This window comes from Macaca fascicularis, chromosome 6 (genome assembly GCF_037993035.2).
Source record: "Macaca fascicularis isolate 582-1 chromosome 6, T2T-MFA8v1.1".
Taxonomy (NCBI): Eukaryota; Metazoa; Chordata; class Mammalia; order Primates; family Cercopithecidae; genus Macaca; species Macaca fascicularis.
This window is the reverse complement of record NC_088380.1, coordinates 32,501,917-32,519,226: the sequence shown is the minus strand read 5'-3', so window position 1 is coordinate 32,519,226 and position 17,310 is coordinate 32,501,917. Positions and strand designations below refer to the sequence as shown.

General features: G+C 45.3%; 1 protein-coding gene and 1 pseudogene across 10 annotated transcripts in view; both read right to left on the bottom strand.

Annotated features, from left to right (window-relative positions):
* Window positions 1-17,310, bottom strand: part of PDZD2 (PDZ domain containing 2) — a 480,351-nt gene that overhangs the window by 200,724 nt on the left and 262,317 nt on the right. The window lies entirely within an intron of this gene.
* LOC141406980 (translationally-controlled tumor protein-like) lies at window positions 4,711-5,760 on the bottom strand (annotated as a pseudogene).

The window sequence follows — 17,310 nt, the reverse complement described above, 5'->3', positions numbered from 1 at the left end:
CACGCCCCAAACTCCTCCCCCTCCAGCTCCCAGGCATAAAAGTCCGCCGCCAGCAGGAGCCCGTGTGACTTCGGCCCCCCACATTTGTGGACCGGAGAACATCACCCCAGAGCGCCGGGGCGACTTCCCTGGCACACCCCCCCCACACACCTGAGGACCAGAGAACCTCGTCCGAGAGTGTATGCATATTTGCAAATAAAAGGCTGCCACTTTCTTCGCTCATTTTGACCTTTATTGATTGAGAAACAAAACACGAACTAGATAACTAATCAGAGATATGAATTCAATTTGCCTTAAGTCCTCAGTCAGTAATGGAGACCGTGGGCTAAATCTTAGTTTCATGTTTCTTTCCCTTTGATACTATTTTTTTTTTCTTCGAAGGTTTCACTCTGTTGTCCAGGCTGGAGTGCAGTGGTGTGATCTCAGCTCACTACAACCTCTACCTCCTGGGTTCAAATAATTGTTGTGCCTCAGCCTCCTCAGTGGCTGGGACTACAGGCATGTGCCACCATGCCCAAGATTTTGCCATATTGGCCAGGCTGGTCTTGAACTCCTGACCTCAAGCAATCCACCCGCCTCAGCCTTCCAAAGTGCTGGGATTATAAGCATGAGCCACCACATCTGGCCTGATACTATTCTTCTAATCAACATTATTTTCTTCAAGTCTCCTTTATTTTCAGATCTTGGGCCTACATGTGATGCTTTTCTCAAAAGCAACTGAAAACTTGTACCCTAAAATAAGGATGCAATGTTTTCCATATAAAAAAAAGACGCTAAACTTTTGTTCACTGGGTACATTTGTTATCCTTGCACTCAGCATGTGGGATCCAGCAGATGAAAGCCCAAACTTCAGAGAGAAACGTGGGAATGGAAGGTTATGTTCCTCACCCTATGAACTCCAAATAGTATACCAGACTTCAGAATAAAGCCTTCCTCCACTAAAACAAAACGTGATTTCAGAAAGTACCATCATGCTAGAGAGAGACTTCCATGGAGTGGGTTTCCTTTGAGTGGATGAGCAGTTTTTTCACTTTGGACCCTCATGTTAGTCCCACTGTTAGCCGTATCAGCTACAGGAGAAGAAATTGACCAAGGCGAACCTTCTCTAGCATGTGAATTGTGGGGTTTGGTTACACTTAGACAAGCACAGAAATGTCAATCAATCAATTCAGTTTGTATCCACCAAAGCACTAGAGAATGAGGCACAAATGGGATACCCATCTGTTATGGTCTGAATCTTTGTGTTCCTCCAAAATTGGAGGAACCCCCTTGAGGGTTAGGATTTTAGCATACAAATTTTGGGAGGCCCACCTCGGCCTCCAAGGTACGATATTAGGAGGTGGGGCCCTTGGGAAGTGCTAAGGTCATGAAGGAGGAGCGCTCCCTGAGTGGGATTCGTCTGCTTATGAAAGAGACCCTAGAGAACTGCCTGGCCTCTTCCACCATATGAAGACCCAGCAAGAAGGCACCATCTACAAACCAGAAAGCAGACCTTCACCAGACACTGAATCAGCTAATGCCTGGATCTTGGACTTCCCAGCCTCTAGACTATGGGAAATAAATTTCTGTTACTATAAGCCATCTCATTTATGGTATTTGTTATAGTAGCACAAATGGACTAAGACACTGTCTGGTCATTGTGTAGCAGAGCCGAGGCTGGGGCTGGGGCCGGGACCAGGGTGGATTAAGTATGGCAGACGCTGTAGACTGTTTCGCTCAATCCCCGTTTAGCAGAAAATGTGAAACCACCATATTCCGTTGCAGCCAGAGTGCAGGCATGTGAGCTTATTTCCAGAAGCTCCCAGTATAACCTGGAATCAGAAGCATCCCAGTATAACCTGGATGTAGCATGAGTGACAGAGGCAGTAAGGTCACCCATTGTGATCCAGGCCTTCTGAGGAGCACAGCAGAAGAGAAGCGCAGTCCTGACATTCATTCCCTCAGCTCCTGGGGACTCAGCAGCCAGCGGAGACACCATGATTTTTCTGCTAGAACAGACCCGTGGTGTGGTTTGGCTCTTTTCCTGGCTCCATCACATCCAAGCCTGATTCTTGGTTCTTCCCAGAACGTCTGCGAACCACCTAACCAACAGCCTTTAATACATCCCTTTCTGCTTCAACTGGCTACAGGAATTTCTGTTGTTTGCAGCCAAAAGTCCTGCCAGACTCGGCGAGAAAGCAGAGAAATGAAAGGAAGCGGGAAGGACCGCAAGAGCCAGCCGACAGGGGCGATCCAGTGGCCACGTGCTCCAAGTCAGGGGCTTCTGAACCCAGTTCTGTATGCCCAGTGAGGCCACATGGTGGCATCCACAGAGCAGAAGCTTTAGCGATGGCTACACAAAGGTTCAATCTCAACTCCACTGCCCCAGGTTCTATATTGTGCTAGACAAGTTTCTCTCACTCTCTGAGCCTGAATTGATTCATCTACAAAACTAGAACAACGCTACTTTCCTTATAGAGTTTCAGAGAAAATAAAACTAGGTAATATGTCAACAGCCCAGTACAGTGCCTAGTGACCAGCAGTTGTTTCAGAAATAGTACAAGTATCCCATTAAATCGGCACAAATTGATTTGGCTTACATACCATATATGTCAAAATATAAGGTTATATTTTCTCTAACATTCTTTTTTTTTTTTCTGTTTTTTTGAGACGGAGTTTCGCTTTATCATCCAGACTGGAGTGCAGAGGCGCAAGCTCGGCTCACTGCAAGCTCCGCTTCCCGGGTTCACGCCATTCTCCTGCCTCTGCCTCCCGAGTAGCTGGGACTACAGGTGCCCGCCACTGTGCCTGGCTAATTTTTTTTTTTTTTTTTTTTTTGTATTTTTAGTAGAGACGGGGTTTCACCGTGTTAGCCAGGATGGTCTCGACCTCGTGATCCGCCCGCCTCCGCCTCCCAAAGTGCTGGGATTACAGGCGTGAGCCACCGTGCCCGGCCATATTTTCTCTAACATTCTTATAAAAGAGGCAGTTATATATTAGTCTGTACAAATTGTATTATGAACCTCTTTCAATTATGTTAATTTGGATGACAAATTACTATTTAGAGAAGACAAATTATCTCACACTTAATCAATGGGAATTTTAGATGCTTAAACAGAACTGGTTTAAAATAAAGGGGGGAAATCAATTTAATGTTAAATTTAACAATTATTCCTAGGGGAAATAATCTCACCATCTTAAGTGCTGTATTTTCTCAGAGCAGGGTAGCACAGTGGTTAAAAGCAGGAACTGGCTGGACGCAGTGGCTCATAGCCTGTAATCTCAGCACTTTGGGAGCCTGAGGCGGGTGGATAGCTTGAGGTCAGGAGTTCCAGACCAGCCTGGCTAACAGGGTAAAACCCTGTCTCTACTAAAAATACAAAATAAATAAATAAATAAATAAATAAATAAATTGGCCAGGTGTGGTAGCTTATGCCTGTAATCCCAGCACTTGGGGAGGCCGAGGCGGGTGAATCACGAGGTCAGGAGTTCGAGACCAGGTTGGCAAACATGGTGAAACCCCAAATCTACTAAAAATACAAAAAAATTAGCTCAGCATAGTGGCGGGCGCCTGTAATCCCAGCTACTCGGGAGGCTGAGGCAAGAGAATCGCTTGAACCCAGGACGCGGAGGTAGAAGTGAACGGAGATTGTGCAACTTGCACTCCGGCCTGGGTGACAGAGTGAGACTCTGTCTCAAAAAAAAAAACCAAAATAGCCAGGCATAGTGCTGGGGCACCTGTAATCCCAGCTGCTTGGGAGGCTGAGTCATGAGAACCACTTGAACCTAGGAGGCAGAGGTTGCAGTAAGGTGAGGTCGCACCACTGCACTCCAGCCTGGGTGACAGAGTAAGTCTCCAGAAAAAAAAAAGAAAAAAAAGGCAGGAACTCTGGAGCTCCACAGCTGGGTTTGAATCTTGGCTCTGCCTTTCATGAGTTATGTGACTTTGAGCAAGTTATTTGACCTTTCTGAACCTTAGTTCCCTGAATAAAGTGAGATAATGTTATCAATCTCTCAGATTTCTCTGCATAAATGAGTTAATACATGTAAGACACTTGTGACAGTATTTGGCCCGTAGTAAACGCATCCATAAACGTAAATTATTTTCAATTATAGGATGAAGGGATGGGGAAACTGTGGCAGGGTTATACGAATACTTGTGGCCTTGGATAAAATGTCCAGCGACAGCACCATACATGAATATTACAGTCTTTCAAATAATAAAGATGGAAGGCAATACATCCTGAAAACGGACTCAGCTGACTCAAAATGTGGCTCTGATTATTTGAATAAATTTGCTTCATAAACTATATATAAGTGGGAAAAGGAATATTCAGAATTAATGTCATGTAAATTTTAAATGTGGTTTTAATTATATATGTGAATATTAGAGCTCTACATGACTTTCTCATGTATATCACTGTATTATTAGTAGTAAACTGAATTATATCCTATTACTATAGTATTTCATGTATATTTATGTCGGCCAAAAACCTTTTTGTAGCTCTTGCTTATTATGTATGGAGTTTATATTCTACTCTATAGGGTAAAAGAAAATGTTCTTCTCTTTTTTTAATCAGTGTAGAAAATTCAAACTGTTATCAAAAAGCATCTTAACCACATGTCCCTGCTCCCCAAATTAATGCCCTTATGATCTCTTTGCTTAGATTTTTTGAGTTTAAATGCATTTTATTTTTAGACAAGCTACATGGCATGTTTTTCTTAAAACAATGCCTCCATTCCAAAGCATGGTCAAAATAAATGAAGAGCTCAAGTTGACATCAGTCCCATTTTCTTAAGTCCTGTTGTGTGGATGACAAGCTACAGTCAGTTACAATGACAGGTGATACATCCAAAGTAATTGCCAAATTTGTTAACATTTTCCGATTTCTAAACCATTCTTAAAGAAAATCACATATGGAGTCACGCCATCCTCACAGTAGTCCAGTTGAGCACCACCTGGATTCATGCTTTCCCCAGTACAGAATTGGTAGCTTTTGGTTTGCTTGTTTTGAGATGGAGTCTTGCTCTGTTACCCAGCTGGAGTGCAGTGATCTCCGCTCACTGCAGCCTTGGCCTCTCAGGTTCAGCAGTTCTCCCACCTCAGCCTCCCAAGTAGCTGGGATTACACGTGTGCACCAACCATGGCCAGGTAATTTTCTGCATTTTTGGTAGGGGCAGGGTCTCACTATGTTGCCAAGGCTGGTCTCAAACTCCTGAACTCAGGTGATCCTCCCGCCTCGGCCTCCCAAAGTGCTGGGATTATAAGCATGAGCCACCACACCCGGCCAGAACTGTCATCTTTGAAATTACTAAGGATGTGCTTGATTTGTTCTGCAGTCCGTCATCAAAAGTTTTACTCTTTCTGGTCTCTGTTCTTCAAGTTTGCCTTTGATTGATTTTACTTAACCTTTGATGTATTTCCTGTAGTCTTTTCCTGCAAGTGATGGTTCCTGACAGTATCAACACGAGCCATTACTGTGCTTTCCACACCCTCGCCCTCGGGGCCATCAGCAGAGGCATTTCCACAATGAGCGAGTCATCAGTGTTACCCTCTCTCCTACTGACCATCTTCTCCCTCCACTTCCAGACACAGCCAGTCTGAGATCTCCCGGATCTCGTGAACACACCTCATCATGGCTGAGGAGGTCCCGGTAGATAACCATGATGGCGGCAGATAGGCTAAAGGGAGACGACCAGTGGCGCTGCGTGGGGAGCCCGGGCGGGGTAGCCTTGCTTAGATTTCAAACAAAAAAAGCATCAAACCAAAATAAAAATAGAAGGGGCTGGGCGCGGTGGCTCAAGCCTGTAATCCCAGCACTTTGGGAGTCAGAGGCGGGTGGATCACGAGGTCAGGAGATCGAGACCATCCTGGCTAACACGGTGAAACCCCGTCTCTACTAAAAATACAAAAAACTAGCCGGGCATGGTGGCGGGCGCCTGTAGTCCCAGCTACTCGGGAGGCTGAGGCAGGAGAATAGCCTGAACCCGGGAGGCGGAGCTTGCAGTGAGCCAAGATCGCGCCACCGCACTCCAGCCTGGGCGTCACAGCAAGACTCCGTCTGGAAAAAAAAAAAAATGAAATAGAAGGAAAGGTAGACTATCTTTGTGCATTTTAAATATACATAAAATCTCCAACATGGGCCAGGCGCGGTGGCTCAAGCCCGTAATCCCAGCACTTTGGGAGGCCGAGACGGGCAGATCACGAGGTCAGGAGATCGAGACCATCCTGGCTAACACGGTGAAACCCCGTCTCTACTAAAAAATACAAAAAACTAGCCGGGCGAGGTGGCGGGCGCCTGTAGTCCCAGCTACTCGGGAGGCTGAGGCAGGAGAATGGCGTAAACCCGGGAGGCGGAGTTTGCAGTGAGCTGAGATCCGGCCACTGCACTCCAGCCTGGGCGACAGAGTGAGACTCTGTCTCAAAAAAATAAGAAAAATAAATAAAATAAATAAAATAAAATTACCTCAATTTCACTCTTAGCAACACATACACACACTTAAAAACCAAGAGCCACGACTGAAGTTAGGCAAGAATGGGGGAGGGGAGCTGATATAAAACAGTGATGTGTAAGTGCACTCTACCAAGGAAAGACGGTAACAATAAGCAAACTCCCTACCCGCCCAAAGTCCAATAACAAAAGTTATCAGCTTCTAGCACAGAGCCCTGGCCTCCAGGCTCCGAATGGGCTGTTTCAAGCCTTTCAAAATGAAAAGTTATAAATCAGTGCTGCCAGAAATCCACATCCTCAGAAGGTACCCAATACCTGAATAAATCCACTCTTACTCGGGGAAGTTCTCAGCAGAAAGGTTAACTCTGTAGTGAGAACATACTTTCCTGACCAAGAAGATACACAGAGCTAGCATGAAAGCTGTATTTAATGTTTGACCAGGGGTCTACTAGGTGGGAAAATGCAAACATCTTCCAGTAGCAGACTGAACTCTACTCCAGAGGGGAAAAACACAGGCCAAGAATGTGGAGGAAAATTCCACTAACTGGCTTAGAAGAGGAAGAAAAGCAACCCCAGCATCCTCAGGTTGCAGGTAGAGAAGGGGAAAAAGAGACTATGAAACCACTTCAGCTTAAACTAGAACACCTGCAAGGTAGTAGAAAGGTTTGCTATGCACTGCTTCAACCACTAAAAGAGAAGAAAGGGACACCGATCAAATTTGGCCAGGTGCAGTGGTTCAGGCCTGTAATCCCAGCACTTTGGGAGGCTAAGGAGGGTGGGTGCATCACCTGAGGCCAAGAGTTTGAGACCAGCCTGCCCAACACAGTAAAACCCCGTCTCCACTAAGGAAGGAAAAAAAAAAAAAAAAAAAATTAGCCGGGCGTGGTGGTGGGTGCCTGTAATCCCAGCTACTCCCGAGGCTGAGGTAGGAGAATTGCTTGAACCCGGGAGACAGAGGTTGCAGTGGGCTGAGACTGGGTCACTGCACTCCAGCCTGGGCGACAGATCAAAACTCTGTCTCGAAAGAAATAAACAAACTAACAAAACAAAACAACCCCCCCCCCACACACACACAAATTCACTCCCTCAGGTAAAAGCAGACTCACTTTCATAATTTTATAGGCAAATTTGAAGTACAAGCAGCAACATTTAGATGTGCTGCTTCTTTACTCATGCTTAATTATAACCTCCGCCTTATTCGATGTAATTGTGCCTGGAGTTCTGTATCTGTACCTTTCCAATAATATTCACCATCTACTACTAATTTTTTAAAAAGACATATTGGCCAGGAGCGGTGGCTTACACCTGTAATCCCAACACTTTGGGAGGCCAACGCAGGCGGATCACGAGGTCAGGAGATAGAGACCATACTGGCTAACACGGTGAAACCCTGTTTCTACTAAAAATACAAAAAAATTAGCCGGGCGTGGTAGCGGGCGCCTGTAGTCCCAGCTACTTGGGAGGCTGAGGCAAGAGAACGGCGTGAACCTGGGAGGTGGAGCTTGCAACGCAGTGAGCCGAGATCACCCCATTGCACTCCAGCCTGGGCGACAGAGTGAAATAAAAAAAAGAAATAAGACATATTAACAAGTGTTGGTTTCCAGTGACTCAGGTTTTCACATTTCAACCTGTAAGTTATGATGATAGCAATGTTAATTGTTTTCTCAGGCAATGTATTGGAACATTTATAAATACTGGTTCATTTAAAAGGCCCTGGGAAGGTAAGAGATATATTTTCTTGGCTTCAACCATGACCAGCCTTGCCCACAGCAAGTGCTCATTAAATGTTTGTTTATTGAATGACTTGACTAAATAAACTTTTCCTTGATTTTTAACATTTGTGGCTGATTTCACTATGTTAACCTTCAGCAACTTGTAAGGTGTAGATGTAGTAAGTTCTTATTAATAATTGAGCTTATAAGAAGTGGCATAACTTAACATTGAATAAATCTTATGATAAAGACTTACTGGTTATTATTTTGCTGGTTTGGTGTTGTTTGTATTTTGGCTAATTGAAACACATACAGTTGAAAGAAATACACTGCTTTAAAATACTAAAAAAAAAAAAAAAGTGGCTGGGTGCAATGGCATGTAATCCCAGCACTTTGGCACTTTGGGAGGCTGAGATGGGCAGATCACCTGAGGTCAGGAGTTAGAGACCAGCTTGGCCAACATGGTGAAACCCTGTCTCTACTAAAAATACAAAAATGTGCTGGGCATGGTGACAGGCACCTGTAATCCCAGCTACTCAGGAGCCTGAGGCAGAAGAATTGCGTGAACCCAGGAGGCGGAGGTTGCAGTGAGCAGAGATCGGGCCATTACACTCCAGCCTGGGCAACAAAAAAACTCCGTCTCAAAAAGAAAAAAACAAAAACAAAAAAATGTTTTTCACTAATTTACAATGACTTTTCCTCTCTTTTTTTTTTTTTTGAAACAGGGTCTCACTCTTGTTGCCCAGGCTAGAGTACAGTGGCGTGCTCTTGGCTCACTGCATCATCTCTCAGGCTCAGGTGATTCTCCCATCTCAGCTTCCTGGGTAGCTGGGGCTACAGGCACGTGCCACCCTGCCCAGCTAATTTTTTGTATTTTTAGTAGAGACAGGGTCTCACTATGTTTCCCAGGCCGGTCTCAAACTCCTGGGCTCAAGCAATCTTCCCACCTCGGCCTCCCTAAGTGTTTGGATGATAGGCGTCAGCCACCATGCCCGGTCTTTCCTATTCTTTCTACCCCTAAATTACATAATAATATTTAATTTTTTTAATTTATTTTTTTGAGATAGAGTCTCACTTTGTTGCCCAGGCTGGAGTGCAGTGGTGCGATTTCGGCTCACTGGAACCTCTGCCTTCCAGGTTCAAGCGATTTTCCCACCTCAGCCTCCTGAGTAGCCGGGATTACAGGCATGCGCCACCACGCCCGGCTAATTTTTTGTCTTTAGTAGAGACGGGGTTTCACCATGTTGGTCAGGCTGGTCTCAAACTCCTGACCTCAGGTGATCCACCCGCCTCAGCCTCCCAAAGTGTAATATTTACTTTCAAGTTGTAAGAGTTGCCTTTTTTCCCTTCTGCATGCAAATCCCTTATCATATATATTATTTGCAGAAAATTGCTTCCCATCTTTTTAATAAATGGTGCTGGAATAATGAGAAATTGACGTGCAAAGAAATAAAGCCCTTAATAAAGTTTTAAGTTTTTGTTTTGTTTGTTTTTTTGAGACAGAGTCCCACTCTGTCATCCAGGCTGGAGTGCAGTGGCATGATCTGGCTCGCTGCAACCTTCACCTCCTGGGTTAAAGCGATTCTCCTGTGCTAGCCTCACGAGTAGCTGGGATTACAGGCACGTGACACTGCTCCCGGCTAATTTTTCTATTTCTTAAAAATAGAATTAGCCGGGCACGGTGGTGCACACCTGTAATCCCACCTACTTGGGAGGCTGAGGCTGGAGAATTGCTTGAACCTAGGAGGAGGAGGTTGCAGTGAGCTGAAATGGCACCCCTGCATTCCAGCCTGGGTGACAGAATGAGACTCTGGAAAAAAGAAAAAAGTATCCAAATCAAACCCTTTAACAATTCAATAATAAGCAGACAATCCAACTGAGTAACAGGCTAAAGATCTGAATAGATGTTTCTCCAAAGAAGATATACAAAAATTGACAACAAACCCAGGAAAAGATGTGCAACATCATTAGTCATCACGGAAATGCAAACCAAAACCACAGTGAGATACCACTTCATACACACTAGATTGGCTATAATTTTTTTAAAGGACATAATAACAAGTGTTGGTGAAGATGTGCAGAAACTGAAACCTTCATACATTGTTGGCAGGAATGTAAAATTGTGCCGTTACGTTGGAAAAGTTTAGCAGTTCTTCAAAATGTTAAACATGGAATTACCATATGACCCAGCAATTCCACTTTTAAGTATATACCCAAAAGAAATGAAAACATTATGTCCACACAAATCTTATACATGAATGTTTGTAGCAGTATTATTTACAATAGCCAAAATGTGGAAACAACGCCAGTATCAATCACCTGGTGAATATATAACACTGGACTACTATTTGGTGATAGAAAGAAATGAATTTCCAGTGACAGATGTCACATGTGTATGAATACTGCAAATATGCTAAGTGAAAGAAGCCGGTCACAAAAGACCACACAGATTTCATTTACATGAAGTGTCCAGAAAAGGAAATGTATAGAGATGGCAAATCGATGAGTGGTTGCCAGGGGCTGGGGAGTTTGTGGGGAAAAGTCGGGAGTGACTGCTAACAGATTCAGGATTTCTTTTAGGGGTGATTAAAATGTTCTAAAAGTAGATAGCGCGATGTCTGCAGATCTGCTTCAATTTACTTAAAAACTACTTATTGTAAACTTTAAATGCATGAAATGTGTAATAATGTAATCTCAATAAGGGGAAGTAGTCACTCTCCAATTTGAAACAGACAAAAATCAAGATTCACAAAAGCTAACTTCAAGTCACTTTTTTTTTTTGGAGACAGAGTCTCACTCTGTCCCCCAGGCTGGAGTGCAGTGGCATGATCTCTGCTCACTGCAACCTCCACCTCCCGGGTTTAAGCGATTCTTGTGCCTCAGCCTCCTGGGTAGGTGGGATTATAGGCACGTGCCACCACGCCTGGCTAATTTTTCTATTTTCAGTATAGATGGGGTTTCACCATGTTGTTCAGGCTGGTCTCAAACTCCTGACCTTAAGTGATCCACCCTCCTCAGCCTCCCAAAGTGCTGGGATTACAGGCGTGAGTCACCGTCACCCAGCCAAAGTCACCTGTTTTTATAGTCGTTAGCCTAAATGCATATTTAAAATGCTTGACAAGTATAATAGAAAGTTCTTCGAAAGGTCAGCTCTTGCCTCCAACTCCCCTTCCCCTTTTCTAAACTGGCAACACACTAGTGTTCAGGGAAAACCAGAAAAATTGAGTCGTTTTTTAATGAGAAGTATTTGTCTGGGAAGATTTAGGAAACTCACTTTTAGTAGAAAATTAATCAGCAAAATCCTGTAAGCATTGTTGATGGGGTTTTCCTCTTCATCACACATGCCCACACAAACCTTGGGACCTGGCAACAACTAACAAGCCAGCCTGTTACACAGATAAACAAACATTCAAGGAAGGAAAACTAGCTGTTCCTCGGGGTGATAATCTAGAGATGGCTTCAAGACTTCTGGAGGCTCGCATATTTTTTTATCTTCAGCCTCCCAAGAAATAACTGAAGAGCATTTTACACGAAATCACCTAATTATGGTCTCCAGGCTCATTGCCTCTCGCAGGGCCTTGCTTCCTCAGACAGATGCTCAACAACAGGACCCAAGTAGAGTGTGGGAAGGACTGGCCAGATCCTGCAGAAGCCTCTGAGATAACCCCTTCCCCTTTAAGGAAACCTAGCCTCGGGCAGCCTGGAGCTGGTCCTCATTCCAGGCCCGAAGTCCCTCGCCTATCCCCTTCACGTAAGGAAGGCTGGCTGACTTTCATCAGCCATCAACAGTGAGCTCTTTACAATTTGGTCTACCTGTAAATGGCTTTCTATATACTAAGGGTAAAAGTCAGCAAATCCGTAAACAAATTCAGCCAAGATCATATATATTTACAAGTGCAAATTACAAGTACAAATTCCTGACTGCCTGACACAACCCCAGGACTATGGAAAGCTGGTACACAGGGCTATCTACACCTCCCTGGAATCTCCAACTGAGAGAAGGAACCAGAGGGGATACATGTGAGGATACACCCCCATCCACCCCAATGCTCGCCCTCTGCCATTCTCAAAATCCTGGTGACACTGTTCACTACGTCATTTGCTGTGTGCTACCTGCCAGGCATTATGTCAGTGGTTCTATATGCATTCTTCCATTCTAGTCTGGCAACAAATCTGAGTGTTACTCTTCTCAATCGACAGAAAACCACCACCTTAGTCTGTTCAAGCTGCCTTAACACTATAAACTGGTGGCTTATAAATAACAGAAATTTATCTCTCACAGTTCTGGAGGCTGGCAAGTCCAAGATCAAGGCCCCGGCAGGTTCAGTGTCGACAGTCACTTTCCAGTTGATAGATGGTGGCTTCTAACTGTGTTCTTACGTAGAAGGGGCCAATGAGCTCTCTTGGGCCTCTTAGGAGGGCACTAATCCCATTCGTGAGGGCTCTACTTTGATGACCTAATTGCCTCCCAAAAGGCCCCACTTCCCAATACCACCACTTTGAGGGTTAGGATTTCAACACATGAATTAAGGGGCACATAAACATTTGACCATAGTAAACACGTTCAGTGAAAATAAATAACTCATCCAAGGCTACACAGCCAGCACACATGGTAGAAATATGATGGGACACCACATCCTTGAAGCCAAATCACAGAAGACAGGAGGTGCCAATCCTGAGACTGTACTGTCCGCAGAAAGCTCACCTTCCAGGACAATGCTAGAAGTCCAGAGCTTTCCCTTGTGAAAAGAGAGGCTCCAGCCGGGCGTGGTGGCTTATGCCTGTAATCCCAGCACTCTGGGAGGCCGAGGTCGGCCGATCACTTGAGGTCAGGAGTTTTGAGACCAGCCTGGTCAACATGGTGAAACCCCGTCTCTACTAAAAATACAAAAAAAACTAGCTGGGCATGGTAACACGTGCCTGTAATCCCAGCTACTCGGGAGGCTAAGGCAGGATAATCACTTGAACCTGGGAGGTGGACGTTGCCGTGAGCTAGGATCGTGCCACTGCACTGCAGCCTGGGTGGCAGAGCAAAACTCCATCTCAAAACAAACAAAGAGGCCAGGCGCTGTGGTTCACGTCTGTAATCCCAGCACTTCGGGAGGCTGAGGCGAGCGGATCACAATGTCAGGAGATCGAGACCATCCTGGCTAACACAGTGAAACCCCATCTCTATGAAAAATACAAAAAAATTAGCCAGGTGTCATGGCGGGCGCCTGTAGTCCCAGCTGCTCGGGAGGCTGAGGCAGGAGAATAGCGTGAACCCGCAGGCGGAGCTTGCAATGAGCTGAGATCTCGCCACTACACTCCAGCCTGGGCGACAGAGCAAGAAACTGTCTCAAAAAAAAAAAAAAAAAAAAAAGTTAGAGAGGTTCCATCTATCCTTAAGACGGATCCCCCCAAAGCCATCCTGGATGACCTGTCTAGTGAGTTCCCACACATTTGAAGGAAACTTCCCCCAGAGCTAGGAAAGGTTTGGCTGGGAAAAGGTTGGCTCAGGAAGCTCTCAGCATACACACACTGTGTGTGCAAGCATCACTTTGCCATGTGACAGGGGGGCACAGTTCACACCAAACAACGCACACCAGTGGTACTGCGCCTCTAAGGACAGCCAAGTCCGGAGCTTACAGACAATCAAGGGTGGAAGCTGGGAAGCTGCCTTCAAAAGAAAAGGCAGTAGAACAGCTCTCAGAAAAGCTCTCTGCACCAAACCCCTGAAGCACTCACCTTCACTCAACAGCTTCAGCAGGAGTGCCCTGGGCATGTCAGCATTTTATTTAAGCCATCTCTTGTCCTTTGTCCCTGCCTGGCAACTGGCTGGAGGAGCCTAATTTCCCAGTGCTCCTTACTACTGTCCTGAAGCCTAGCTTTACAGCCGTATATCCACTTTTATCACTGGCCATTTAGTATGTGCAGTTACCTGATAAACTGATAGAAGCAGATAATCCTACAAAGGCAAGAATGGTCTAACGGATTTGAAGCCAGCCAGCTCTGGATCCTACCATACTCTGTACTTTTGGTATAATTCATATGAGTTCATCACTAAACAAAATGCCTGTAATATAGCTGGCTCCAGGGAGGATACAAATGATGACAAGTGTCCACCCTCTAGAGGTGGAGAGAAAAGATACATAAAACTAGTCCGGCGCGGTGGCTCAGGCCTGTAACCCCAGCACTTTGGGAGGCTGAGGTGGGCAGATCACCTGAAGTCAGGAGTTTTGAGACCAGCCTGGCCAACATGGTGAAACCCTTCCGAAAAATAAAAATACAAAAAAATTAGCTGGATGTGGTGGCAGGCACCTGTAATCCCAGCTACTCAGGAGCCTGAGGCAGGAGAATGGCTTGAACCTTGGAGGTAGATGTTGCAGTGAGCTGAGATTTTGCCACTGAACTCCAGGCTGGGCAATAGAGCAAGACTCCATCTCAAAAAAAAAAAAAAAAAAAAAAAAAAGCCAACAGTCAAGCAAAATGAGACCTAATATCATATGCAGGTTTCATGTTTCATATGCGTCTCTTCTGTACTTAACTAGACCGATTTGTTGGTTGTTGGAAACTTTCTGCATGCTGCTTCCTTTTCTGCCCCATCCCCAGAAAAAGAGAACATTTTCACATCAATAGGAGGCACTCAGTGATGCCGGGGGAACACAGAGATTCAACGCCATTGACAGTTGGGATCTCAAGTGCAACTCCAGCCAGTGATTCTTCAGAACATGTCACTTGCGACTTATATTTGAACATCAGACAACACAGGGAATAACAGAGGTGTGTGTACAACACTCTGAGGGCCGAGAGGACAAAGGGATCATACTGGCTGGCTAGGAAAGTTCCACAGAGAAGATGAAAACCAGTTCAGGCTGTCCACAGACTCTAGGAGCAGGAACACAATTTTCACACTGTGGTAAGAGATGCTCGAGGTTTACTTTCCCAGGAATATCTTCCGCATCAGCCTGACACAGTCCTGGTGCCCTAAATTTCAAGGTTTGAGTTAGTTCATTGATTTAGGTGCTAATTCAAAAAGTAGTTTTAAATATGTTTCTGCAGCAGGAAAAAAAATAGTTTAACCTTGTATTTTTCACGTAAGTGATGTATAGACCCATTTTAAAGAAAAAAAAAAAAAAAACTCACCAGATCCCCACCCTACATCCAGAGATCTCATTTGAGTAACATTTAAGAAAATAAAATGATTTTATTGTTCTTTCAGCTGTAAAGTATTGCTATGAAAGAAGTCTTCTTTGTAACTGTTTTTTAAGACAGGGTCTCTGTCACCTAGGCTGGAGTGCAATGGCACAATCATGGCTCACTGCAGCCTTGACCTCCCAGGCTCAAGCAATCCTCCCACCTCAGCCTCCCAAGTAGCTGGAACCACAGGTGCATGCCACCATGCCTGGCTAATTTTTAAATTTTTTGTAGAGACCGGGTCTCGTTATGCTGCCAGAGCTGGTCTCGAACTCCTGAGCTCAAGCGATGTGCCCACCTTGGCCTCTGGAAGTGCTGTGATTACAGCCATGAGCCACTGCACTCAGCCAGTAAAGTAAGATTACTGTAACAAACACAATTTTAAAAATCTTATGCATCTCTAAAGACTCAGAAACCCTTGTTTGAGAAACAGAACTTTAACCTGTTTAACAGTCTCTCTGGATTTAATATCCAGCCCTTGGCACAGGGCTTGGCACGTAGCAGCATTTCACTAAACTTTTTCTGAGCAGATGAATTCTATCTGGGGAAAGGAGCTGGGTAAAGTCCAGGGTTTAAAACACTGCTGAGGTGGGTGAGCCCAAGACCTAGGCACTAAACTGTGACCCTAGGTAGGTGGATATTTCACACACACACACACACACGGGAGTATCAAACAGGAATCTGATGAGACAATAAAGTCACTTAAGATGAGCTAACTCTGCCAGCAGTTACCTCCAAGAAACCAGCTGACGTAGACTCTCAAGTCTACCCCACCTCATGGGTCTATGCCTGGAGCAGTGCATTTATTTTTTACCTTTCTGTCACAGTACCTGGGAGGTGTCAGAGAGGGTCACGTGTAAGCATGGTCCAATGGAGAATACCAGGATCTGAAGTCTGCCGGCTCTGGATCCTGCTGTTCCCGAGTCTGTGTCCTTGTGCACGATTCTTAAATTCCAACCTGCAGCCTCCACATGAGCAAAGCGGAACAAATCGCTATTGCAGTGTGGCTGGGCGGGGGGGTTACAGCGAGAATGTATGGAAAAGCCCTGGCACATCGCTGGAGCTTAATAAAGCCAGTTACCCGACAGAGGCTGGAACATGGCACCTGTTACCCACAGCCATGAAGAGAGGACAGAGGCAGGGTGGGGAAAAGGCTTCGCTGCTCAGGGATCAACATATAACACCGTCTTTTGAAAGGGGTGGGAGCAGACAGAGTGAGGAAGGAAAAGGTAGAGGCGCCTTCGTGAGCGAGGTGTGTGTATTTTGTGGCTGAGTAAAAAAACAAAGAAGGGGATTTACAATATGTTCATGTAAGGCTCTGGGCAGAATTTAAAGTCACTCTATCGGCTCAGCCAAATGAGAAGATCCTCTTTCTGACAAATCCCAACAGAAGACATGTCAGTGAGCTAAAAGTATCTTGGTATCTTCTTCCATCTGGGCTGCTATCACAAAATATCATAGACTGGGTAGCTTATGAACAGTAGAAATGTATTTCTCACAGTTCTGGGGCCAGGAAGGCCAAGATCAAGGTACTGGCAGTACCTGGTGAGAGGCCATTCACAGATGGCGGTCTTCCGCCTGTGTCCTCTCATGGCAGAGGGGATAAGGAGTCTTTCTCAGGCCTCGTTCATAATGGCACTCATCCCATTCATGAGAGCTCTACCCCCCAACCTAAGTGCTTCCCAAAAGCCCCACCTCCTGATACCCTCTCAACCTTCAGGGTTAGGATTTCAACAAATGGATTTTAGGGAGACGGAAACATTCAGTCCATTGCACTTGGCAAAAGAAAGAAAGGGCGGCTGGGCGCAGTGGTGCACACCTGTAATCCTAGCACTTTGGGAGGCCGAGGAGGGCAGATTACAAGGTCAGGAGTTCGAGACCAGCCTGGCCAACATGGTGAAATCCCGTCTCTACTAAAAATACAAAAATTAGGTGGGCATGGTGGCAGGTGCCTGTAATCCCAGCTACTCAGGAGACTGAGTCAGGAGAAT